The sequence below is a fragment of the Symphalangus syndactylus genome, chromosome X (genome assembly GCF_028878055.3).
Source record: "Symphalangus syndactylus isolate Jambi chromosome X, NHGRI_mSymSyn1-v2.1_pri, whole genome shotgun sequence".
NCBI lineage: Eukaryota > Metazoa > Chordata > Mammalia > Primates > Hylobatidae > Symphalangus > Symphalangus syndactylus.
The window spans coordinates 129137969-129165927 of NC_072447.2; positions in this window are offsets into that span (position 1 = coordinate 129137969).

Here is a 27959-nt window from a genome sequence, read left to right on the forward strand (position 1 = left end):
AGGATGATGCTGGCCTCATAAAATGAGTTAGGGAGGATTCCCTCTTTTTCTGTTGATTGGAATAGTTTCAGAAGGAATGGTACCAGTTCCTCCTTGTACCTCTGGTAGAATTCAGCTGTGAATGCATCAGGTCCTGGATTTTTTTTGGTTGGTAAGCTATTAATTGTTGCCTCAATTTCAGAGCCTGTTATTGGTCTATTCAGGGATTCAACTTCTTCCTGGTTTAGTCTTGGGAGGGTCTATGTGTCGAGGAATTTATCCATTTCTTCTAGATTTTCTAGTTTATTTGCGTAGAGGTGTTTATAGTATTCTCTGATGGTAGTTTGTATTTCTGTGGGCTCAGTGGTGATATCCCCTTTATCATTTTTTATTGCATCTATTTGATCCTTCTCTCTTTTCTTCTTTATTAGTCTTGCTAGTGATCTACTTAAGCTGATAAGCAACTTCAGCAAAGTCTCAGGATACAAAATCAATGTGCAAAAATCACAAGCATTCTTGTACACCAGTAACAGACAGAGAGCCAAATCATTAGTGAACTCCCATTCACAATTGCTGCAAAGAGAATAAAATACCTAAGAATCCAACTTACAAGGGATGCGAAGGACCTCTTCAAGGAGAACTACAAACCATTGCTCAATGAAATAAAGGAGGACACAAACAAATGGAAGAAAATTCCATGCTCATGGATAGGAAGAATCAATATCGTGAAAATGGCCATACTGCCCAAGGTAATTTATAGATTCAATGCCATCCCCATCAAGCTACCAATGACTTTCTTAACAGAATTGGAAAAAACTACTTTAAAGTTCATATGGAACCAAAAAAGAGCCGGCATTGCCAAGACAATCCTAAGCCAAAAGAACAAAGCTGGAGGCATCATGCTACCTGACTTCAAACTATACTACAAGGCTACAGTAACCAAAATAGCATGGTACTTGTACCAAAACAGAGATATAGACCAATGGAACAGAACAGAGCCCTCAGAAATAATACCACACATCTACAACTATCTGATCTTTGACAAACCTGACAAAAACAAGAAATGGGGAAAGGATTCCCTATTTAATAAATGGTGCTGCGAAAACTGGCTAGCCATATGTAGAAAGCTGAAACTGGATCCCTTCCTTATATCTTATACAAAAATTAATTCAAGATGGATTAAAGACTTAAATCTTAGATGTAAAACCATAAAAACCCTAGAAGAAAACCTAGGCAATGCCATTCAGGGCATAGGCATGGGCAAAGACTTCATGTCTAAAACACCAAAAGCAATGGCAACAAAAGCCAAAATTGACAACTGCAATCTAATTAAACTAAAGAGCTTCTGCACAGCAAAAGAAACTACCATCAGAGTGAACAGGCAACCTACAGAATGGGAGAAAATTTTTGCAATCTACCCATCTGACAAAGGGCTAATATCCAGAGTCTAAAAATAACTCAAACAAATTTACAAGAAAAAAATAAACAATCCCATCAAAAAGTGAGTGAAGGATATGAACAGACACTTCTCAAAAGAAGACATTTATGCAGCCAACAGACACATGAAAAAATGCTCATCATCACTGGCCATCAGAGAAATGCAAATCAAAACAACAATGAGATACCATCTCACACCAGTTAGAATGCCAGTCATTAAAAAGTCAGGAAACAACAGATGCTGGAGAGGATGTGGAGAAGTAGGAACACTTTTACACTGTTGGTGGGACTGTAAACTAGTTCAACCATTGTGGAAGAGAGTGTGGCAATTCCTCAAGGATCTAAAACTAGAAATACCATTTGACCCAGCCATCCCATTACTGGGTATATACCCAAAGGATTATAAATCATACTGCTATAAAGGCACACGTATGTTTATTGTGGCACTATTCACAATAGCAAAGACTTGGAACCAACCCAAATGTCCAACAACAAAAGACTGGATTAAGAAAATGTGGCACATAAACACCATGGAATACTATGCAGCCATAAAAAAGGATGAGTTCATGTCCTTTGCAGGGACATGGATGAAGTTGGAAACCATCATTCTCAGTAAACTATTGCAAGGACAAAAAATCAAACACCGCATGTTCTCACTCATAGGTGGGAATTGAACAATGAGAACACATGGACACAGGAAGGGGAACATCACACAGCAGGCCCTGTTGTGGGGTCGGGGGAGGGGGGGAGGGATAGCATTAGGAGATATACCTAATGTTAAATGACGAGTTAATGGTTGCAGCACACCAACATGGCACATGTATACATATGTAACAAACCTGCACGTTGTGCACATGTACCCTAGAACTTAAAGTATAATAAAAAATAAATAAAAAATAAGTGAATAAATACCAGGCAGTAACTTTGCTTCCATATCCTCTCTAAACAGTGGATGGACGGGGAAGTCTAACATGTGGCAAGCCGTCCCCACAGCATGCCTCCCAGCAGAAGGAAATTGATTCATCTCATGAAGCAACTGTTTAAATTTATTGGGCAGTGCTGGGCTTTTACGTGGAGGGAAGAAACAACTCAAATGGAGAGGGAGACAATCCAAATGGAGAGGGAAGAGGATATTCACTTGGGGTGAAATATCCCCCTATGCAGTGCCATGAATGTCTAAGATTGGGTACAAAAAGCCCTCACTAGGTGAAAATTTAGACTGAAATCCTGAAGTCCCCTGTCTCAAAGAAATCACAATGTCAGCAATTCTTTAAGTTACATTCCTGATTACTAAGACACCAACTAACTCTAACCAGCAAGATTATATCTCTAGGTTGCAGAAACACCCACAACATTGTATATACAAAGAAGGGATAGGAGACGTGATAGCCAGAAGAGGAGAGAGGAAAATGCAATAGGAAAGGACGGGAGGCTCTTGTGCCAACACCCTGATGAGCTCTTGGGGACTAGAGTCTAAGGGCCTTCAGATAAGTCTAAGGCATGCTGTGGGGACGGCTTGCCACATGTTAGATTTCCTTGTCCATTCTCTGTTTTGAGAGGATATGAAAGCACAGTTACTGCCTGGTATTCATTTATTTTTTATTATACTTTATTTTTATTATTTTTTTTATATTATTTTATTTATATTATATTTTTATTATATATATTTTTTATTATACTTTAAATTCTAGGGTACATGTGCACAACATGCAGGTTTGTTACCTATGTATACATGTGCCATGTTGGTGTGCTGCAACCATTAACTCGTCATTTACATTAGGTATATCTCCTAATGCTACTCCGTCCCCCCTCCCCCGACCCCACAACAGGGCCTGCTGTGTGATGTTCCCCTTCCTGTGTCCATGTGTTCTCATTGTTCAGTTCCCACCCATGAGTGATAACATGCGGTGTTTGATTTTTTTGTTCTTGCGATAGTTTGTGGAGAATGATGGTTTCCAACTTCATGCATGTCCCTGCAAAGGACATGAACTCATCCTTTTTTTATGGCTGCATAGTATTCCATGGTGTATATGTGCCACATTTTCTTAATCCAGTCTATCATTGATGGACATTTGGGTTGGTTCCAAGTCTTTGCTATTGTGAATAGTGCCACAATAAACATACGTGTCCATGTGTCTTTATAGCAGTATGATTTATAATCCTTTGGGTATATACCCAGTAATGGGATGGCTGGGTCAAATGGTATTTCTAGTTCTAGATCCTTGAGGAATTGCCACACTCTCTTCCACAATGGTTGAACTAGTTTACAACCATTTTACAACTGGGTGTAGCCCCAGCCAGAAATCCTCAGTTGTCCTAGGACCTCCTTCAAATCCCACACTATGGCTTAGAGCTTCTGTGAAAGGAAACTAGATTGTGATAGACTAGAAGTCTCAGAAATGAAAGTAAAGAGTTAAAGTAAAACATCTGCTCTTACTCACCTTTCTGATGAATTCTCTTTTTTCCAGCCAAATGCACCAAATATATGTTGCAGTCTTACCAATGCACCGTAATGTAGCAGTTTCTCATTGTCTGAACTAGTATCACAGGTTCTTTGTCTTACATCCAAGAAAATTAAGGAACGCAGACACAAAGGTGTGGTTGAAGTGAAAGTTTAATAAGTGAAATAAAAAAAGCTCTCTGCAGCAGAGAGGGGAGTCTGAGTGGATTGCCAGGTGTCATCTAAATTCAGAAGTTTTTATAAGAAACTCCTCTCATCTCTGTAGCCGTTTAAGTAACTTCTCTTATTAGTAAAGCTGCCTGTGCAACTCCCCTTACCTCATGCAGCTCTGGGTATGTCTCTAGGCAAGAACCAAGTGCCACTTCTCTTGTTTGTGTGGTGGGTTGTTTTTGATAAGCCCCACTCCTCCCTGAGCAGGTTCCCCCCACGTATATGACTGAAAAGAGGAGAAAACTGTTCCCTGGGAGCTCGCTAATTAGAAAAAGAAGAAAGAATGTCTGTGTTGGACCCTGTTTTGATTATCTGTCCAGGAGAAGCCTGAGTTTTCTTTTCCCCAGGTTGTTTTATTTTTGTCTGTTGCTGAGACTTTTCAGGCAGGCTGCTTCTGCAGACTGAATTTTCCCCCAGATGATTTTTTTCTTTCCTTCTCCCTCAGTACGATCATTTTCACAATATTGATTCTACTCATTCATGAGCATGGGATGTATTTCCATGTTTGTGTTATCTATGATTTCTATCAGCAGTGTTTTGTAGTTTTCTTTGTTGAGATCTCTCTTTGGTTAGGTATATTCCTAAGTATTTCTTTTTTTGCAGCTATTGTAAAAGGGGTTGAGTTCTTGGTTTGATTCTCAGCTTGGTTGCTGTTGGTGTATAGCAGTGCTACTTGTTTGTGTACATTGATTTTGTATCCTGAAACTTAACTAAATTTATTTATCAGATCCAGGAGCTTTTTGGATGAGTGTTTAGGGTTTTCTATGTATGCAATTATATCATCAGCAAACAGTGACAGTTTGACTTCCTCATTACCAATTTGGATGCCTTTTACTTCTTTCTCTTGCCTGATTGCTCTGGCTAGGACTTCCAGTACTATCTTGAATAGAAGTGGTGAAAGTGGGCATCCTTGTCTTGTTCCAGTTCTCAGGGAAAAATGCTTTCAACTTTTTCCTGTTCAGTATAATGTTGGCTGTGGGTTTGTCATAGATGGCTTTTATTACCTTAAGGTCTGTCTCTTTTATGACTGTTTTGCTGAAGGTTTTAATCATAAAGTGATGCTGGATTTTGTCAAGTGCTTTTTCTTCATAATTGAGATGAACATATGATTTTTTTTTTTTTGAAACAGAGCTTTGCTCTTGTTGCCCTAGCTGGAATGCAATGGTGTGATCTTGGCTCATTGCAACCTCCGCCTCCTGGGTACAAGCTGTTCTCCTGTCTCAGCCTCCCAAGTACCTGGGATTACAGGCACATGCCACCACACCCAGCTAATTTTTGTATTTTTAGTAGAGATGGGCTTTCATCATATTGGTCAGGCTTGTCTCGAACTCCTGACCTCAGATGATCCGCCCACCTCAGCCTCCCAAAGTGCTGGGATTACAGGCGTCAGCCACTGCACCTGGCTGATTTTTGTTTTTACTTCTGTTTATGTGTTGTATCACATTTATTGACTTGCATATATACCAACTCTGCATTCCTGGTATGAAACCCACTCAATAATGGTGTATTTTCTTTTTGATATGCTGTTGAATTCAGTTAGCTAGGATTTTATTGAGGATTTTTGCAGCTATGTTCATCAGGGATATTGGTCTATAGTTTTCTTTTTTTTTTTTATGTCCTTTCCTGGTTTGGTATTAGGGGAATGCTGGCTTCGTATAATGATTTAGGAAGGATTCTGCCTTTCTCTATCTTTTGGAATAATTTCAGTAGGATTGATACCAGTTATTCTTTGCATATCTGATAGAATTCCACTGTGAATCTATCTGATATTGGACTTTTTTTGGCATTTTTTTATTACTGTTTCAATCTTGCTACTTGTTTTTGGTCTTTTGAGAGTTTCTATTTCTTTCTGATTTAATCTAGGAGGGTAATACATTCATAGGAATTTATCCATCTCCTCTAGGTTTTCTAGTTTGTGTGTGCATAAAGACGTTCATAGTATGCTTGAATGTTCTTTTGTATTTCTGTGGTATCAGTTGTAACAGCTCCCATTTCATTTCTAATTGAGCTTATTTAGATTTTCTCTCTTTTTTATTGGTTAATCTTGTTAATGATCTATTGATTATATTTATCTTTTCAAAGAACCAGCTTTTTGTTTCATTTATCTTCTGTATTTTTTGTTCTGATTTTATTTAGTTCTCCTCTGATCTTTGTTCCTGATATGGTTTAGATCTGTTTCCCTACCCAAATCTTATGTTGAATTGTAATCCCATTGTTGGAGGTGGGGCCTGATGGGAGGTAATTGGATAATGGGGCAATTTTTCATCAATGGTTTGGTACCATTTCTCTTGGTCATAAAAGTGAGTGAGTTCTTGTGAGATCTAGTTGTTTAAAAGTGTGTGGCACCTCCTCACTCTCTCTCTCCTGCTTCTGGAAGTAAGATGAGGGAAAATTTGTAACTTCGTAGAGACTTATTTAATGGTTGTGACCAAAATGCTGATAGTAATATGGGCAATGAAGTGCAGGCTGAAGAGGTCTCAGATGGAAATGAGGAAATTATTGGGAACTGGACTAAAGGTCACTTTTGCTATGGTTTAGCAAATAATCTGGCTACATTGTGCCCCTGCTCTAGGGATCTGCGGAGCCTGGAACATGAAAGTGATGATTTAGGGTGTCTGGCAGAAGAAATTTCTAAGCAGAAAAGTGTCCAAGATGTTGTCTGGTTGTTCCTAACAACCTATGCTCATATGGATGAGTTAAGAAATGATCCGAAACTGGAGGTTATATTTAAAAGGGAAGCAGAGTGTAAAAGTTTCTAGGATTTGCAGCCTGATCATTTGGTAGAAAAGAAAAGCCCATTGGGTTGGTTAACATTAATTGTCAACTTTATTGGATTGCAGGATGCAAAGTATTGTTTCTGCATGTTTCTGGGAGGGTGTTGCTAGAGGAGATTAACATTTCAGTTAGTGGACTGGGAGAGGCAGACCCACCCTTTATCTGGGTGGGCACCATCCAGTCAGCTGCCAGCATGGCTAGAAAAAGCAGGCAGAAGAAGGTGGAATGAGCAGACTTGCTGAGTCTTCGAGGCCTCATCTTTCTTCTGTGCTGGATGCTTCCTACCCTTGAACATCAGGCTCCGAATTATTTGGCTTTTGGACTTAAACCAGTGGTGTGGAATGGGTTCTCAGGCCGTTGTCCGCAGACTGAAGGCTGCATAGTGCTTCCTTACTTTTGAGGTTTTGGGACTCAGACTGAGGCACTGCTGTGTTCCTTGCTCCTCAGCTTTAAGACAGCCTATCATGAGAGTTCACCTTGTGATCATGTGAGTCACTTCTCCTTAATAAACTCCTATTCATATATACATATATCCTATCAGTTCTGCTCCTCTAGAGAGCCCTGATTAATACACCCATTTTCAGGGGAGAAATTCAGCAGGCTGTAGAAATTTGCATAAGTAAAGAGAAGCTGAATGTTGATAGCTAAAATAATGAGGAAAATGACTCAAAGGCTTTTCAGAGACTTTTGCAGCAGCCTCTCTCATCACAAGCCAAGAGACCTAGGAGGAATTAATGGTTTTATGAGCCATACCCAGGGTCCCACTGCCCTGTGCAGCCTCAGGACACTGCTTTCTGCATCCCAGCCGACCCAACTTTAACCATAGCTGAAAGGGGCCCAGGTAGAGCTGGGACTGCTGCTTCACAGGACGCAAGCTGTAAGCCTTGGCAGCTTCCAAATGATGTTAAGCCTGCAGGGGCACAGAGTGCAATAGTTGAGGCTTGGGAGCCTCCACCTAGATATCAGAGGATGTATGGAGAAACCTGGATGTTCCCACAGAAGCCTGCTACAGCAGTGGAACCCTCATTTAGAACCTCTACTAGGGCAATGCAGAGGGGAAATGTGAGGTTGGAGCCCCCACACAGAGTACCCACTAAGACACTGCCTACTGGTGTGAGAACACGGGGGCCACCATCCTGCAAACCCCCGAATTTTAGATCCAATATCAGCTTGCATCCTCAGTGTGAAAAAGCTGCAGGCACTCAATGCTAGCCTGTGAGAGCAGACATGGGGGCTGACCCCTGCAAAGCCACAGTGGTGGAGCTTCCCAAGGCCTTGGGAGTCCACTCCTTGTACCAGTGTGCCTGGCTGTGGGACATGGAGTCAACGGAGATTATTTCGGAGCATTAAGATTTAATAACTGCACTGCTAGGATTTGGACTTGCAAGAGGCCTGTAGCCCCTTTCTTTTGGCCAATTTGTTCCTTTGAGAACACAAGTATTTACTCAATGTCTGTCACCACATTATATCTTGGAAGTGACTAACTTGTTCTTGATTTTACATGCTCATAAGCAGAAAGGATTAGCCTTGTCTCACCACTTGTATTCTGCATAGCACTAGAAGTCCTAGCCAGAGCAATTAGGCAAGATAAATTAATAAAAGGCATCCAAATAGGAGAAGAAGCCAAACTATCATTCTTTTATGACAATATGAGTCTATACTTAGAAAATCCTAAAGACTCTGCCAAAAGGCTCCTAGAAATGATCAGCTACTTCAGTAAAGTTTTGGGATATAAAATTATTGTACAAAAGTCAGTAGCACTTCTACACACCTAAAACATTCTAGCTGAGAACCAAATACATAACAAAATTTCACTTATAATAGCCACACACACACACAAATAAAATACTTAGGAATATATCAAATTAAAGAAGTTAAAGATCTCTACAAGGAGAACTACAAAACACTGCTGAAAAAAATTAGAGGTGACACAAATAAATGGAAAAATATTCCATACACATGGATTGCAATAACTAATATAGATGAAATGGCCATCCTGCCCAAAGTGATTTACATATTTAATGTTATTTCAATAAAACTACCAATATCATTTTTTATAGAATTTTCACAGAAAAAGCTATACTAAGATTCATATGGAACCAAAAAGAGCCCAAATAGTCAAAGCAATCCTTAGCAAAAATAACAAAGCTGGAGGCATCACATTACTTGACTTCAAACTACACCACAAATACATAGTAACTAAAACAGCATGGTAGTAGTACAAAAACACTCATAGACCAATGGAACAGAAGAGAGCTCAGAATTAAAGCTGTACATTCACCACCCCCTGTTCTTTGACAAATTTGACCAAAAAAAGCAATGGGGAAAGGACTCCCTATTCAGTAAATAGTGAGGGGATAACTGGCTATTCAAATGTAGAAGAATAAAACTGGACCCCTACCTATAACCATATACAAAAAATAAGGTGGATTATAGACTTAAATGTAAGACCTCAAACTATAAAAATTCTGGAAGTAAACATAGGAAGTACCCTTCTCATTATCAAAGGAGGCAAATAATTTATGGCTAAGTTTCCAAAATCAATTGTGGCAAAATCCAATTTGCTAAATGAAATCTAATTAAATTAAAGAGCTTCTGCATAGCAAAAGAAACTATCAACAGAGCAACAAAAAACCTACAGAATGGGAGAAAATATTCACAATCTATGTATCCAACAAAAGTCTAATATCCAGAATCTACAAAGAAACTTAAATAATTCAGCAAGCTAGTAGCAAATAACCCCATTAAAAAGTGGGCAAAAGATATGAACAAACACTTCTCAAAAGAAGACATACAAGTGGCTAACAAACACATGAAAGAAAGCTCTATGTCACTAATCATAAGGGAAATGCAAATGAAGCTCACAATGACATACCATTGCATACCAGTCAGAATGACTTTTGTTAAAAAGTAAAAACAGGCTGGGCATGGTGGCTCACACCTGTGATCCCAGCACTTTGGGAGGCCAAGGCAGGCGGATCACAAGGTCAGGAGTTCGAGACCAGCCTGGCTGGCATGGTGAAACCCCGTCTCTACTAAAAACACAAAAAATTAGTTGAGCATGGTGGCACACGCTTGTAGTCCTAGCTACTCAGGAGGCTGAGGCAGGAGAATTGCTTGAACCCAGCAGGTGGAGGTTGCAGTGAGCTGAGATTGGGCCATTGTACTCCAGCCTGAGTGACGGAGCAAGAATTCATCTCAAAAAGAAAAAAAAGTAAAAAACAGGTGTTGGCAAGGCTGTGGAAAAAAGGGGACACTTATATACTGTTGGACAGAATATAAATTAGTCCAGCCACTATGAAATGGAATTTTAAGATTTCTCAAAGAACTAAAAGCTGAACTACCATTTGACCCAGTAATCTCATCATTGAGTATATATTCAAAAGAAAATAAATATTTCTACCAAAAGGACATATGCATGTGTATGTTCATCACAGTGCTATTCACAATAGCAGAAACATGGAAACATCCCAGCTGCACATAAATGGTGGATTGGATAGAGAAAATGTGGTACATATACAGATGAAATACTATGCAGCCATAAAAAAGAACAAAGTCATGTCCTCTGCAGCAACATGGATGCGGCTGGAGGCCATTATCCTAAGCAAACTAATGTCAAAACTGAAGCAACAAATACCGCATGTTGTCACTTATAAGAGGAAGCTAAACAATGGGTACATATGGGCATATGTATGGGAACAATAAACATAAGGGACTACTAGAGAGGGGAGGTAGGGATGGGGAAAGGGTTGCAAAACTCCCAAGTACTATGCTCACTACCTGGATGATGGGTTCAATTGTACCCCAAACCTCAGCATCACACAATACAACTCTGTAACAATCCTGCACATGTACTTCATCATTCTAAAATAAAAGTTGAAAAAGAAAAAAGTACATTTATATGATGAAAGACTGCACAATCTTAGTGTAAAACGTAAATAGAAAATATAAAAATAACAATATATAACACAAACAAAAAAGATTAGTCTTTTTAAAAAGTATATCATTATGGAGTAAAAAATGCTTGTTTGGAAGATCAGTTTTCTTGTTGGAAGAAACTCTTACAAAGAAAGGCTGGAAAATTTTTAAACAAAAACTTTCAGCTGGTTTTAGGGTTATGAGAAAGGAAGTTATAAAACAAGTCAGTTCCTGTCTATTGGTTTGGTAAATCTTCAGACTACCTATTCCACTGATGATCTTGGACCTATGGCTGTAACTGTTATTCAGAACCAGCAAAAAGTTTGCTTTCCAAATATCTTTAGCGTATGAAAGTAAGCTTTAAGTGCCCTGTGGACATCCAGAATTACAATCTGAATTCAGAGGAATACCAAGATATAGGCTATAACAAAGGTAAAGATATTTTCCAAATTACGTGGACGTTAGAAGCAAAGTTTGGCAAAAATCCCAGAACTATTTTTATTACTGTTTTGTTCAGGAAAAGAAAAATTTGTATAAAGGCTATGAGTATGAGAACATGAAGCTCAAAAATGCACTGAGCCAACTACGTAGAAGCTGGAAGACAAGAATAAGATTAAAAGACAAAGAGGCATGGTAACTGATGGCTGAAAAGAAGAGTCTGTCATCAAGTTTCAAACACTATTTGGGTCTTCCAATGGAAGAAGTGTTTTTATATGGAGTCAAATGATGAACAATCCTCCAGAAAATGACATTAAATCAAGATGAGGCATAAGTTTTCTCTTAATGAATCACCAAACTACTGACATAGAGACGTACTTGCTTTTGAAAGGGTCCTAGTCACTTTTAGGTTAACTGTATAAGAGTAAAATATTATGAAATCTGGAACTTACTTTACAGTAACCTTCTTTTTTCCACCTCCATGAATAGCCATGCCCCAAACAACCTATATAGCTATTATTGAATTCTCTCTCTCTCTCTCTCTCTCACACACACACACACACACATACATATATCAGGATGGATATATATGTCCTGATAAAAATTACCTGTATATGAAATGATTGCTTCACACAGAAAGTTTATCTATATGTGAAGAACAATAAGATTATTTTACTGTTTACTTTATTTAAAAAGATCTATAATTTTAAGGAAAATATTTCATCATGATATTAGCATAAAATGTAAATTGGTTTAGATAATACAAGAAATAATTCGTTACCAACAATTAGTATTAAGTAACTCAATCCTTACCTTCTCCTTCTTCCCCAATGCTATACAAACACAATACATAAATTTTGATTAAATAATTTATATAATTTATTTAAGATTAAAAAATACTACCCTCAAGCTTATGCTCTAAGATAAATAATATGGCTTTAGACATGCACACATTAGAAGATAGGAAACAATCATGATAAATTTTAATTTAAAAAGCTTCATGTTCTGAGGTAAAATTTGAATATACAGAGTGGGACTTCAATTGTTTTTGTTTATTTGCTTGTAACAGCATATTAAAAATATAAAGATGATCTAAGATATTGCCAGTAGCAAAACTGTTAGTAATATTTATATTTTATGTGATTTCCAATTTTATATAATGAACGTCTTTAGTGAAAAAATACATTTAATTTTTGAAGTATATTTAAACATTTTTTTCTTCTTTCTTTTTTATTTTTATTTATTTATTTTATTATTATTATTATACTTTAAGTTTTAGGGTACATGTGCACAATATGCAGGTTTGTTACATATGTATCCATGTGCCATGTTGGTATGCTGCACCCATTAACTCGTCATTTAGCATTAGATATATCTCCTAATGCTGTTCCTCCCTCCTTCCCCCACCCCACAACAGTCCCCGGAATGTGATGTTCCCCTTCCTGTGTCCATGTGTTCTCATTGTTCAATTCCCACCTATGAGTGAGAACATGCGGTGTTTGGTTTTTTTGTCCTTGCGATAGTTTACTGAGAATGATGGTTTCCAGTTTCATCCATGTCCCTACAAAGGACATGAACTCATCATTTTTTATGGCTGCATAGTATTCCATGGTGTATATGTGCCATATTTTCTTAATCCAATCTATTGTTGTTGGACATTTGGGTTGGTTCCAAGTCTTTGCTATTGTGAATAGTGCCGCAATAAACATACGTGTGCATGTGTCTTTATAGCAGCATGATTTATAGTCCTTTGGGTATATACCCAGTAATGGGATGGCTGGGTCAAATGGTATTTCTAGTTCTAGATCCCTGAGGAATCGCCACACTGTCTTCCACAATGGTTAAACTAGTTTACAGTCCCACCAACAGTGTAAAAGTGTTCCTATTTCTCCACATCCTCTCCAGCACCTGTTGATGTGATTCAAAAATGCCATGTTTTGAGAAAGAAGAATGAGAGGTAAATAGTGGGAAATAAAAGAAACTAGGAAAAATATTGAACAAATAAGAAAGGGTGGATCCTATTGAAGAAGAAAAAAAAACAGTGATGGAATTTCAAGAATAAAAGTGCTAGCGGGTGTTAAATCCTTCACTAATCTCTGCAGGACAACAAGGGGACTCAGAGTCATTAAGAAAACTAGGGGGATCCTCTGCGGAGTAGACTAGTTATTCCTTTTAAGGGGCTTCCTATTCAGTTGGAGATGTACACTTGAGACTAAAGACTTATGCCTAAACATTTACCAAACAACCGACCATTTTTAGTCCAAAAAGAAGACAGCATAAAGTATGCCGATATTGAGAGAATACACAGGGAAAATGTAAAGAAAAATGACTAGAGGGTTAGGATATGGAGACAGATTTTTAAGGAAGGAAGGCACATAGATTGGTAGAGATGAAGAGTGAAGAAATTTTAACTGGAGAATAGAGCATAGAAAAACACAAATTTAGGAATAGATAAGATGTGCTGGAGGTATAGTGAAATGGTAGTAGACGATGCAAGAACATTCTTACTTCCATATCTCTTACTTGAAGTTGCTGTCAGTGGTAATGGTGAAAAAGAGAGAGGTCCTATGAGTTGAATGGTAGTGATTTCAAACAAAGATATTTACATGTGTTCATGTATTTACTCATTGAAGAAACATTTATTAACAGCCACTATGTGCCAAACATCCTTGAAGGCATTGGGGTTAAAGGAATTAATAACAGAAAAATAAATTTGTGCCCTAGTTTGCTTAAGTTCTAAAGAGAGTAGACAAGCAAATATATAATTAAAATATATAATATGTCAGATTTTTTAGCATCATTAAAAACAGGAACATAATCGTACCATGGGGTCTCATATAATATGCTAGCCATTGCCGCTTCTTGGTGGATAATATCAATTAAGAGATTTTAATAAAATATGTCACATATGAGCCTTGCCTTAAAATACTGGGTCTTAATGCCTTGTATTGTGCATAAGACAAGAAAGACTCTTGTTACTAAGACGATCTGTTACTAATTGGAATAATGAACACTAGAAATACGATTTACTTTTGTGTGTCAAAACAAAGGAAGCAACATGATGTCAGAGATGTCAAAACAGCAAGACATTATTTATTCTTATTCTCTTTCATCTTTGGCTGTTGAAATTGAGCTTTTCAAATTTGGGGAACTGAATACAATTAATATGTGGGCTTCCTGAAATTGTAGAAATGAATACCAATAATCTATAGAATTGCACTCCTCCCAGGAATACGGTTAAGGTGTTCGTTGGGGGTGGGGGCAGGCAATGATACAGAAAGATGTTTGTGAATCACATTCAATTTCAGTGAAATTAGCCTGCAAGCATTTCAAATATCAGTTGCTATTAGCATTTCCATGTAGTTCTATGCACACATCTAGATATGAATCTCTCAGGTTATACTCAGAAGTGAGTAACTGTATGGAGGGAAGTACACAACTCTTGTATGTAACCTACACAAAAATCAATTTCCATTAACAAGAGTCTTGTCTTCATGGACTATAGGGAGTGTGAAGTTGCTATATGGAAAATTTGTTCACTTTTTAAAACATTTCCAAGATACAACGAAAAATAGTATCACTAACACGACCAAAAATAGAGGCATTCAGACAAAAATACCATCCTAATTTAAAAAATTGTTTTTCAAAACAAGATAGATGAAACACCGAAACAGCTTTTAGGCAGACTATTCAAGAAGACCTTGATAGTGGCAGCATGTGGAGGTTTATCTTTATAAAGAATAAATTGATTTTGAACAATTTTTCCTACAATCTAGACTAGGATGAAGCATCCTCTTCTTCAACATTACCCATCCATGCTATTTTGTTCTCTTTAGACTTTTGGAAATAGAGGGATACACACAGGTACATAAACAAAGGATATTTCTGTGTTTTGGAAAATCCTGGGGCACTTATTAGGCTGCCAAAGGAGAACCTGCTGAGTACTGATAAACTTTTGTCTACTTAATCAACTCATCTGACAACACGTTTTCATTGAGAAGTCTTTTATGTTGACTTTCTTCACCCAAATTTTAAAGATCATTTTTTTAAGGATCCTGCTTATTGCCTATCATTGCTAATAAATAATTTTTTAAATCTCATTTTTGATCGGTTTTAGTGTTCCAATTCAGGATGCATTCTGTTGATTTCCAGTATGTATTATACAGGTTATAATCTAATTCTGAATTAGACTTAATGGTAAAATTAGCTGGTTTATTTCAACACATATTAGAGATGCCTAGGTAATACTGACTGGTACATGCTATACATGAAAATAATATGTGTTAAAGGAAGATGTACTTACCAAAAATAAATTTACAATATTATTACTAAATCAGAAGTATTAAAAAATTATTAACTATTCATGTAGCGAGTCTATTTAAGCACAGTTACCAAAAAACTTTCTCTGTTTATTATATTCTATGCTGCATTAATAATTACAAGGTGAAAAAAAATTAGAATAGAGGAAATTCTAGTTAAACTTATGTGCCTTTGAAATATTCATGGCTTTTTTTCTTCAATAGAATTTCCCTTCTAAACCATAGTTGGCTTAAGAGGCTATTAATTTTACTCACTGGAGCAAAGTAGCATTTGAATTCCCATTAATTAATTAATTTACTTCTTATTAGGCACCTAGTTTGTGCCAGGGCCCTTACTATGTGCTGAGGATATAATATGAATAAAACAGTCTTTACACTTGTGATGCTCACATTGTAGTTGAGGTGACAGATATAAAAATAAATAACCAAACAATGCAGTAACTGATGTAATACAGGTACACACACTTCTTCTCCCGTCCCCCAACAAAATAGACCATGGTATACAGTGGTAAATTCTTTAAGGTGGGTGGGAGTTGAGAAGGTTCTTCAGAGAACAAATTATATGAACTTTGCCTTAAATAATACATACACCTGCTAGTTTGAAAAGGAGTTTATGAAAAAGTGCTCTACATCACTAATCATTAGAGAAATGCAAATCAAAACCACAATGAACTACCATCTTACACCAGTCAGAATGGTTATTATTAAAAAGTGAGAAAATAACAGATTCTGGCAAAGTTGTGGAGAAAAGAGAACATTTATACACTGCTGGTTATAATGTAGGTTAATTTAGCCATGTGGAAAGCAATGTGGCAATTTCTCAAAGAACAGAAATACTATTTGACCCAGTAGTCCCATTATTGGATATGTGCTAAAAGGAATATAAATTGTTCTACCATAAAGACATATAAATGCATATGTTTATAGCACTATTCACAATAGCAGAGTCATGGAATCAACCCAAATGCCCATCAGTGGTAGGCTGGATAAAGAAATTGTGGTATGTATATACTATGGAATACTGTGCCGCCACAAATGAAAAATGAGATTATGTCATTTGCAGTGACATGGATGGAGCTGGAAGCCATAATCCTAAGTGAACTAACAGAAGAAACCAAGACAAAATACCACATGTTGTTACTTATAGGTGGAGGCTAAGCACTGAGTACAGATGGACACAAAGAAGAGAACAACAGACACCAGGGGCTACCTGAGGATGGAGAGTGAGAAGAGAGAGAGGATTGAAAAACTACCCTATGGAGTAATATGCTTACCATTTTGGTGGCAAAACAATATGCATACAAAACCCTCAGGACACACACTTTACTTATATAATGAACCTGCACATAACAAGTCTGTACTCCTGAACCTAAAAGTTTAAAACGAAGAAAGAAAGAAAATGGCAACAAAGCATTCAGAATGTTACATAAACCTAGTTGATACAGCAGCAGCATGGCTTGAGAGGATTGTCTGAAATTTTGAAAGAAGTTCTGTTGTGGGTAAATGCTATCAAACATCATCAAATGCTACAGAGAAATCTTTAGTAAAAGGTAGAGTCAATCGATGCAACAACCTTCATTTATTATCTTAAGATTCATTGTTATCTTAAGAAATTGCCACAGCCACTCCAACCTTCAGTAATCACCACACTGATCAGTCAGCAACCATCAACTTTGAGGCAAGACCCTCCACCAGCAGAAAGATTAAGACTTAATGCAGGCTCAGGTAATCATTAAATTTTTTTTAGCAATAAAGTATTTTTGAATTAAGGCATGTACTTTTTAAAGACATAATGCTATTGTACACTTAATATACTATAATATAGTGTAAACATAACTCCCAAATCCCTGGGGTTACAGATATGAACCACTGAACCTGGCTTTGTCTGATTCACTTTATTGTGATATTTGCTTTATTGCTGTGGTCTGGAATGGAATTCACAATATCTTTGATATATGCTTGTATAAAATTTAATCTTATACTCTCTCTTCTGTTTAGAATATTTTTAAAAAGTATTTCTGCATAGGCTGGGTGCTGGACTGAAAGGTTTCCATGTTCATTTTAGCTCAAATGTCTGTAAGTCACAATATTTTATGCTACAAGCTGACTATAGCAAGCCCATCTATGAAAAGAACCAAGCAGTAAGGGCTGGTCAGAATTTCATTCTCAAAGTGTTGTTGGAAAGAATACAGGAATATATATTCATCCCTTCTGAGTACTGCAGTGAGCTAATAAAAGAGCTAATAAATGGACTATGGTAAACAAGAGGCCATGTTGCAGTAATATCCCATTACCACCATTCCATAAAAAAGGAAGATATTGCCTAAAATGGGAGGTTAATATGGAGATTGACGAATGTATTTGGTGGTTTAGAAGGATAATTACAAACTATGCTTGGAGTGAGCTTCAGGTGAGTTGGACACTTACTTTTCTGCAAATCTTAAAGTAAAGCAAGAAGGGGGTTCTCTTTCCTAGGATTATTTCTTAGAACATTATCTAGAAAGAGAAGTGTAACAAGAAAATAGGAAGAGCTCATACACAAAGAAATAAAATTTCATTATAATACAATTTATTTGCACATCATCTCTTTGTCCAAAGGCTTATTGTCATGTTTTCTTGGGACCGTATCATTCTCTTAAGGTAGAAGTAGTCCTCTGTTGTTGAACACATGGAAGCATAGTGTGGGGTGGTGGTTACCAGTGGCTGGGGGATGGGAGAATTGGGGAGATGTTGGTCAAAGGAAAAAAGCTTTCAGTTAGGTAAGAAGAGTAAATTCAAGAGATCTATTGGATATCATGGTGATGATAGTTAAAATCAATATATTGTATACTTGAAAATTGTTAAAAGAGTAGATTTTATGGTCTCCCTACAACAAAGATGAGATAATGTATATATTAATTATCTTGATTTAGTCATTTTACAATGTATACATGTATTAAAACATATATGCCATAAATATATACATTTTTATCTGTCAATTAATAATTTTAAAAATAAAATAGATAATAAAAAAGAAAACAAGTTTAAAGTGATATGGGAGATATTTCAAGTAGAGAAAATATAATAGAAGTATGAAAAGGGGTAGAACATTCAGAGATGGAGAGGAATATCAGAGAGAAGTAATATAATATAATAGTCTGAGAACTGCAGGGAGAGGCCAACATGAAATATTGTTCTTACAGTATGCACAGGAAGATATTTGAATTCTGATGTGTGTGTGTGTGTGTGTGTACCTACATGCATGCTGCATTTGTGAGAATTCATGAATAAGTAGAGGGTGATACATATGTAACTTAACCTTATTTCATATGTTCTGTGTTATAGATGTATCCATGTTTTCTCTTTTTTACTGAATTTATGCTCAGATATTAAAAAATACTATTACATGTGATTTGCTTTTTAAATGAAGACAAGTATTTAATAAAGTCACCCTTGGATATTCTAGAAATAGAAGGATGAAAATTATTTCATGGATGGACTTAATTTCATGCATGCACTTTTCCACTAGTGGAACCATCCACACTAGTTATGTTTCACTTTTAAAAATAAACTAGCAAACAATATATTCTAAAGTGTTCTGAAAAAGTAAATATGAACTCATATTATTGGGAGACTATGGTATTTGGGTTAGACATTTAGAAATTTAAATATATTTTCTGTTTTGGACTATGAAGGTGAATACCATTGATATGAAGAATGATTCTCCCCCTACTGTTTCCATGTCTCCTATAAAATGCACTTTAGCCCTTGTACTGCTGAATGACAACATTTTACACTTCATAAGCTGTATCCTGAAAATTCAGGCTATGACATTTGTTATGATGTCACTAATGCCACAGATTGATATCTTGGGTTCTTTTCAACCGAGATTCCAATTGCTTGCAAGAGATGGGCCTAAATAATGCTTGCTCCTAAGTCAATTATTTGAAAATAGAACCCATAATGTGAGATTTACGATGATACTGTTAACTTTGTAGTGAATTGAAGTGTTTGTAGCATCAGTAAAATTGACTGATAGTTTCTTATACCGCCAGAACTTCTTCAGAGAATAAGCCATTTATGTTCAGAAAAGCAGCAAGGTCAAACAACTACAAAAGGTGGATGGGAAATGCTACTTTTGATTTTATAAAAATACTGAAAGTAGATTACACAAATGCTTTGCTTCAAGGAAGTGAATGTATGGGAAAGAAAATGCTGACAGAAAGGGAAGAAGATAAGGCAAAACAGATTCATGGGGCACTGGTTTGAAAAGTAAATAGATGAAAATTGGTTCAGATAATCTAGTTGATGCCTTATAATATTTTATTTGGGGGATGAATTTATTAGATATACTCCTTTTTGAAAAGTGCAAATACACACTACCATATGTAAGGAAGAAATCACACAGCCAACAATAGTCAAAGGAGGAAAAAATAATACTCTTAATCTATTCGGTCTGTTCCTTCATTCTATAAAATGGACACTAAGTTGTCAAATTTGCATAAGGAAGTACTTCATGTGAGGACTGAAGAGTAGTTTCTTCCTCCTACCACCATATATAAATTATTAGAGTAGTTTTCTCCCATGCATAACTTTGGTAGAGTGCATTATTTTCCCCTGTGAGAATGAAAGAGCTGAACCCTGCTATAGGCTTCTTTCTTCCAACACAGATATGTATTCTCTAGTATCAAAGCCCAATACTAACATGTAGCACAGTGATTTTATATTTTATGTGAGTTTACTACTTTTCCAAAAAAAGTTCGAATTCATTCCCCTAAGCATGTCCTTTTTGTAAATAATTCCTCACTTTCTCTCTTTAGTTTTCAAAAGTCTTCAGGTGATCTAGTAACTCCTCCTTACTCATATTATCCCTCAATCTTATCAGGTAGTCACTAATTATATAGAACTCTATCATTCCTGACAGACAAATTTGTCCATTTACTTGGTTCTGATTCCCATGATATTCCAATAATTGCATTGCACATTAGTAAGATTCTAGGCAGGTCTGTGGGGCTCTTCTACTGAGAGTCTTAATTAAACTTGCTCTAAATTAAAGCAGACTTTGCTAAGACTCTTGTCAGGCCAGCTTTACAGGATTGCCTGAGACACAGGAGGCAATGCCACTATCAGTGGAAGCATGACAGGGATCAGGACGTACGCATTGGACTTGATGATTCACTGGGATATAATTTATTACACCTACTAGACCTGCTAATATGATGGAAGACAAGCAGGGGGGTAGGAAGATTAGGAAAGAATATATAATATTGGGACAAAGAATAAAATTATATAATCTCATAGTGCTACTACATGTTTTTCCCCAAAACAAAATGGAAACAAAAGCTTTATTTTATAGTATGAAGAAACTGGAAGAACAATTAAACATGTAGTGAATCTCCTAGGTTTTAATTTATTGAGGTTAGCACTGGCCTTTGTCTTCAAAGCCCAATCAACATTTTAAAAAATTATCTGTTGACCCCTCATCATTTAATAATGCCAGTTAATGACCAAATTCCTTCTATAATTCAATGACCTCATGTTCTCTTCATTCAATACTTAACTCAGGAAAACTGTTCTCTGAAAACGATCTAATTAATTAAGTTACACTAATGTATAAATATAATGAGGTTTAAATTATTATGTTTTCAGAGTTATTTATATTTTGACTGAAAGGAAAACCCCTGCTTAGTTTAATACCAAACTACAAATCTGGAAATATGAAATTTCAAATTTGGTATGCTTTATTGGAACAATGTTTTCTTCTGGAATATCTTGTTCTGGTTATGGATCAAATTTTTCATCATAGTAGCTCATGCCTGTACATAAATTTTATTTAGTTGAAATCTACTAGATTATTTAACAGGCAGTCATATTCCTCTGAACTGTGTGAAGTTTTTGTATAGAAAAACAACAATGACAATAACAACAGCAACAATAATTAATTTTGCTTTTGCATTAGTTAAGGTTCTCTAGAGGGACAGAACTAATACAATAACATATATATATATATATATATATCATACATGTATATCCAAATATATATATAAAGGGGATTTTATTAAGTAGTATTAACTCACATGATCACAAGGTCCCACAGTACTCTGTCTGCAAGCTGAGGAGCAAGGAAGCCAGTCTGGAGTTGGAGTCTGATGTGTGAGGGCAGGAAGCATCAAAGCATCAAACCAGCATCAAACTAGCACAGGATAAAGATGTAGGCTGGGGGGTGGCTAAGCCAGTTTAGCCTTTTCATGTTTTTTTCTCCCTGCTTTGTATTCTCTGGCAGTTGATTAGATGGTGCCCCCCAGATTAAGGGTGGGTCTGCCTTCCCCAGCCCTCTGACTCAAAAGTTAATCTCCTTTGGCAACACCTTCACAGACACACCCAGGATCAATACTTTGCATCCTTCGATCCAATCAAGTTGACCCTAAGTATTAACCATCACAAGTCCAATCCTTGTCAACTTGAACTCATACACATTCTCCTGAAATCACACATAATCTTCAAATAAAGACAATAATAAGGTCATAATTACACCTAACATAATACAGCTATCCTTCATACAACTGTAAACTCACCAATCCCCAATACAAATGCTATTACATAAGTCAACAATATATAATGCTGGTATGAAGTCAGTAACTCTTAAGTCACAAGATAGAGGAAAAAGGAAATAAAATGAAAATATTTTCTTAGTACAAATGTGTACATGCACAAACATGTTTTTAACAAAATAAGTAGGAAATACTCATGACAATTACAGTTCTCATTTCTGCAACTGGTCATGTGGTCATAGCTGGTATTGATGACTACCTTCTTCCATTACCCATTCTGTATTCCCTTTGGTTATTTTCCTTGTGGTGTGACCCAAACCTTCATTACTAAGGAGTCTGATCCATTTGCTTTCTTGCCTGGATTGAGCTATTGTAGTTTCCCATTGACCTTAATCACAGAGCATGGTAATACTAAGAGACACCCTAGTGGATCTCCTGTATTCCATTCATACTCTTCCTTACCTCCATTATGGAGTAGTAGACTGATTTCATCATGATAGTCCAGGTCAGTCACCCCAGCCAACACTGTAACTCCTTTCTTAGCCAGTTGACTTAAAGGTAAGAGGAGCCCAAAGTGTCCACTTCCTTATGTAACTTACTTGTGCCTTCAGCTTACTTCCAGTTTAATGGAATCATGATTGTGTCTCCTGGTGGCAGTGTTCCTCCCTCTGGAACTAAGACCTCTAGGCCGGCAGAAGGTAATGTTACAGGAACAGGAAGCAAAAATTTTGCTACTTAGTCACTAGGGGTGATGGTGAGTGGTGGCACTTTCACTTCTCCCCCTTGAATCCTGGACCTATGAATACTGGCTATGGGAGAAACAGTATTGGATGCTGATTCAGAGTATACATGGCCCTCTGGAGAACTCCTCAGCTCTGCAAAGTATTGTCACCTAGTTTGCATTGTAATTGAGACTTCAAAAGGCCATTCCACCATTATATCAATCCAGATGCTTCAGGATGATGGGAAACATGATAAAACCAGTGAATTCCTTAAGCATGAGCCCACTACTGCATTTCTTTAGCTGTAAAGTGAGTCCTTGGTCAGAGACAATGCTATGTGGAATACCATGATGATGGATAAGGCATTCTGTGAGTCCGTGAATGGTAGTCTTGGCAAAAGTTTTGCATGGAGGATACGCAAACCCATATCAAAGTAAGTGTCCATCCCAGTGAGGACAAACCTCTGCCCTTTCTATGTTGTAAGAGGTCCAATATAATCAAACTGCCACCAGGTAGCTGGCTGATCATTCCAAGGAATGGTGCCATATTGCGGTCTCAGCATTGGTGTCTGCTGCTGGCAAACTGGGCACTCAGCAGTAGCTGTAACCAGGTCAGCCTTGGTGAGTGGAAGTCCATGTTGCTGAGCCCATGTGTAACCTCCATCCCTGCCACCATGGCCACTTTGTTCATGGGCCCATTGGGCGATGACAGGGGTGGCTGAGAAAAGAGGCTGAGTCGTGTCCACAGAACAGGTCATTATATCAAGTTCATTATTAAAATCCTCCTCTACTGAGTTCACCCGTTGTTGAGTACTCATATGGAATATAAATATCTTCACAGTTTTTGATCACTTAGAGATGTCCATCCACAGACCTCTTCCCCAAGTGCCTTTGTCACCAATTTTTCAATCATGCTTCTTCCAAGTCCTAGACCATCCAGCCAAACCATTGGATACAGCCCATGAATTAGTATATAATCGCACATCTGGCCATTTCTCCTTCCATGGAAAGTGCACAACCAGTTGCACTGCTGAAAGTTCTGCCCTGGGAAGATTTCCCTTCAGCCCTGTCCTTCGGAGATGTCCTAAAAAGGGGCTGTAGTGCTGCAGCTGTCCACTTTCGAATGGTGCCTGCATATCGTGCAGAACCATCTGTGAACCAGGCCCTAATCTTCTATTTCTCTGTCAACTGATCATAGAGAACGTCCCATGAGGCCATCAGCACAGGCTGGGGAAGACAAGGCAGAGTGGCAGGATTGGAGACCATGGGCATTTGAGCCACTTCCTTACGTAACTTACTTGTGCCTTCAGGACCTGCTCAAGCCCAATTACGTATATACCACTTCCATTTGGTGATGGAATGCTGCTGTGCACGACCCACTTTATGGATAGATAGTGTCAGAAAGCACCGAGTTCATGATAGGCAGCTCAGGTCGCATGGTGACTTGATGACCCCTAGTGAAACTTTCAGTTTCCACCAAAGACTAGTAACAGGCCAAGAGCTGGTTCTCAAAAGGAGAGTAGATATCTGCAGTAGATTGCATGGCCTTGCTCCCAAATCCTAGAGGCCTTCACTGTGATTCACCTATGGGGGCCTTCCAGAGGCTCCAAACAGCATCCTTATCTGCTGCTGGCACCTCAAGCACCATTTGATCTGCTAAGTCATATGTGGCCCAAGTGGCAGAGCGTGATGGTTAATACTGAGTGCCAACTTGATTGGATTGAAGGATACAAAATATTGATCCTGAGTGTGTCTGTGAGGGTGTTGTCAAAAGAGATTAACATTTGAGTCAGTGGGCTGGGGAAGACAGACCCACCCTTAATCTTGTGGGCACAATCTAATCAGCTGCCAGTAAATATAAAGCAGGCAGAAAAACGTGAAAAGGAGAGAATGGCCGAGGCTTCCAGCCTACATCTTTCTCCTGTGCGGGATGCTGCCTGCCTTCAAACATCAGTCTTGAAGTTCTTCAGTTTTGGGACTCAGACTGGCTCTCCTTGCTCAGCAGCTTGCAGACACCCTGTTGTGGGACCTTGTGATCATGTAAGTTAATGCTTAGTAAACTCCCCTTTATATATATTTATATGTATATCCCATTAGTTCTGTTCCTCTAGAGAAATCTAACTAAAACACAGAGCAACTTGCACAGTAGCCTGGACCTATTGCAGAACCTTCTCCTGTTCTGGACTCCACTCAAAAATGGTAGTCTTTTGGGTCACTTGATAAATTGACCAGATTAACACACCCAAATGTGGAATGTGTTGCCTCCAAAATCCAAATAGGCACACTAGGCCTTGTGTCTCTTTCTTGGTTGTAGGAAGGGCCAAATTCAGCAACTTATGCTTCACCTTAGAAGAAATATATCGACAGTCCCCACACCACTGGACCCCTAGGAATTTTACTGAGGTAGAAATTCTCTGAATTTTAGTCAGATTTATTTCCCATCCTCTGGCATGCAAATGTCACACAAATAATTACAGTGCATTTGCTACTTCCTGCTCACTGGATCCAATCAGCCCAATGTCATCTATGTAATGGACCAGGCTGATATCTTGTGGAATTGGAAAGTGATCAAGGTATCTCCCAATAAGATTATGACACAAATCCAGAGAGTTGATATACCCCTGAGGTAGGACAGTAAAGGTATATTGATGGCCTTGCCAGCTGAAGACAAATTGCTTCTGGTGGGCCTTATGGACAGGAATGGAGGAAAATACATTTTCCAAGTCAATGGCTGCATGCTAGGTGCCAGAAAATGTGTTAATTTGCTCAAGCAATGAAACCACCTCTGGTACAGCAGCTGAAATTGGAGTCACTACTTGGTTAAGCTTACGACAATCCACTGTCATTTTCCAAGATCTGTTTCTCTTCTGCACAGGCCAAATGGGAGATTTGAATGGGGATGTGTTGTGAATCACCACCTCTGTGTCTTTCAAATCCTTGAGGGTGGGACTAATATGCACAATCCCTCCAGGGATGGCATATTGTTTTTGATTTACTATTTTTCTAGGTAGACGCAGCTCTAATGGCTTCCATTTGGCCTTTCCCACCCTAATAGCCCTCACCCTACCAGACAGGGAGCCAGTGAGGGTGTTCTGCCAATTATGCATTCTGACACTGAAGAAATGACCACAGGATGAGTATGGGGACACACTGGATCATCTCTGTGACATGAGCTAAAACTCCATTAATTACCTGACTTCTATAGCCCCTACATTAACTGGAGTACCACAATGACATTTTGCATCCTATGGAATCAACATTAGTTCAGAGCCAGTGTCCAGTATTCCCAGAAACGTCTGATCATTTCCCCTTCCCCAATGCACAGTTACTCTGGTAAAAGGCCAGAGTTTTCTTTGGGGGAAGGATGGGAGAAAGATTCACTGCATAAATTGTCAGTTACGTATTGTGGTCCTTTCTCAAGGGGACCCAGCCTCCCCTTCATTCAAGAGGTTCTGGGTTTGTAAACTGGCTCAAGTCTGGAAATTGATTGAAGGGCCATGATTCTCTGTTTTTATAATTTAAATTAGTCTTTTGTCCATTCAACCTGGAAATTTTTTGCTTATGTAAATTAAGTAGAAATGCAGTAGGCTTTCTATTAATTTCACTTCTAGAAACACTGTGATTAATTAGCCAATGCCAGAACTCTACACAAGCCAGACTATTCTGATTGCCACTTTGCCTCTGATGTCCATTACCGTAGCCATGCCCACTTTGCCTTTGACTAGCAAGTGCTGCTGCTTGGTCCCTGCCATCCCGGGATCCAGTTATTCCCATTGTATTTAAATCTTGTAGTTGAGCCACTGCAGTGTCCACTGTTAGGTCTGACATACAGAGAAGAGCAATTACAGGGCTCTTCAAATACACAGGTGCTGCCTTCACAAATCTATTTCACAAGTGTTGTTCAAGGGTATAGCTTCTGGACCCTCCCAGCTGGGATGAATCGGTGTAAAGTGACTAATCCACACCACCATCCCAGTCTCCTTCAGTTTTGGATCACTTTCTCTTCATTAACCCATGGGAAATCAGGCATTTCCAGCTCACTCACAGTGGGCCATCTTTTAATCCACATCTCAGCGAACCAAGCAAATAAACTATTAGAACTTTTTTAAAATCCCTGAGCTGCAACATTGAATTCAGAATTCATACTAAGTGGGCCTGAATCAATAAATTCAGCCTGATCCAATTCAATGTTCTTTCCACCATTATCCCATACCCTTAATATCCACTCCCATGCCTATTCTCCAGATTTCTGTTTATGTAAATCAGAAAACTCAAGCAGTTCTTTTCAAGTGTGGTGCACCTCCTCATGGGTGACACTCAGATCTTCACCTTTAGGGGCCCACCGAGACTTTAGTCTAGTTATAGGTCTGGAAGCAAACAGAGGTGTTGGAGGTAGCTCCTGAGGAGAATCAACCTTATTCTGCCTGGCAACTGCCTCAGGGGAGGCCATCACTCTTCCTTCAGGCAGTGCAGAGTTTATCTCCTCAGACAAAGGTGGAAAGACTGATGGCAGCATGGGTCGGGAGGTGGATGTTGCCACTACTAGAATAAGGAAGCTGTTTTTTTGTTTATGTTTTTGTTTTTTCTGGCAAGAAAAGTTCATCAGAGTTTACAAGCTCAGTGTCCCCAGCTTAATCAGGGTCCTTCCACATGTTCCTATTCCAAGTTGCAGGGTTACATTCTTTTTCAATCAATGCCTTTACTTTAACAGTAGATACCTGGCAAGGCTGGGTATGCACCTTTCATTGCAGGTAAGCCACTCGCATGATAAGAACTTGTGTCTGATTTTCCACAATTTCATCTCTTTCTCTATAGGAGATAAGACTCTCACTGAGAGCAATCTTAGCAGATTTGAGGGAACACCCTCACAGATACACCCAGGATCAATATAATCAAGTTGACACTCAATATTAACCATCACAGCGTTTCATCCAGAACTGTATAAGTAAGAAAGAATGATATATTTCCATTAACAGGTAAAATATTTTTGAAATACCTCCTAAATTAAATTGATTTATTGGTAGGCCAGTATCTCCCTTCAAACCTTTTCAATAAGTCATAGCCATCATGTTGGTTTAGGAAAAAACAATATATAATATTGAACACATGCAAAACGTGAAAGTTTTCCCATTTGGCCCAGGAATAATGGCAAAAAGTACTAGATAGACAGA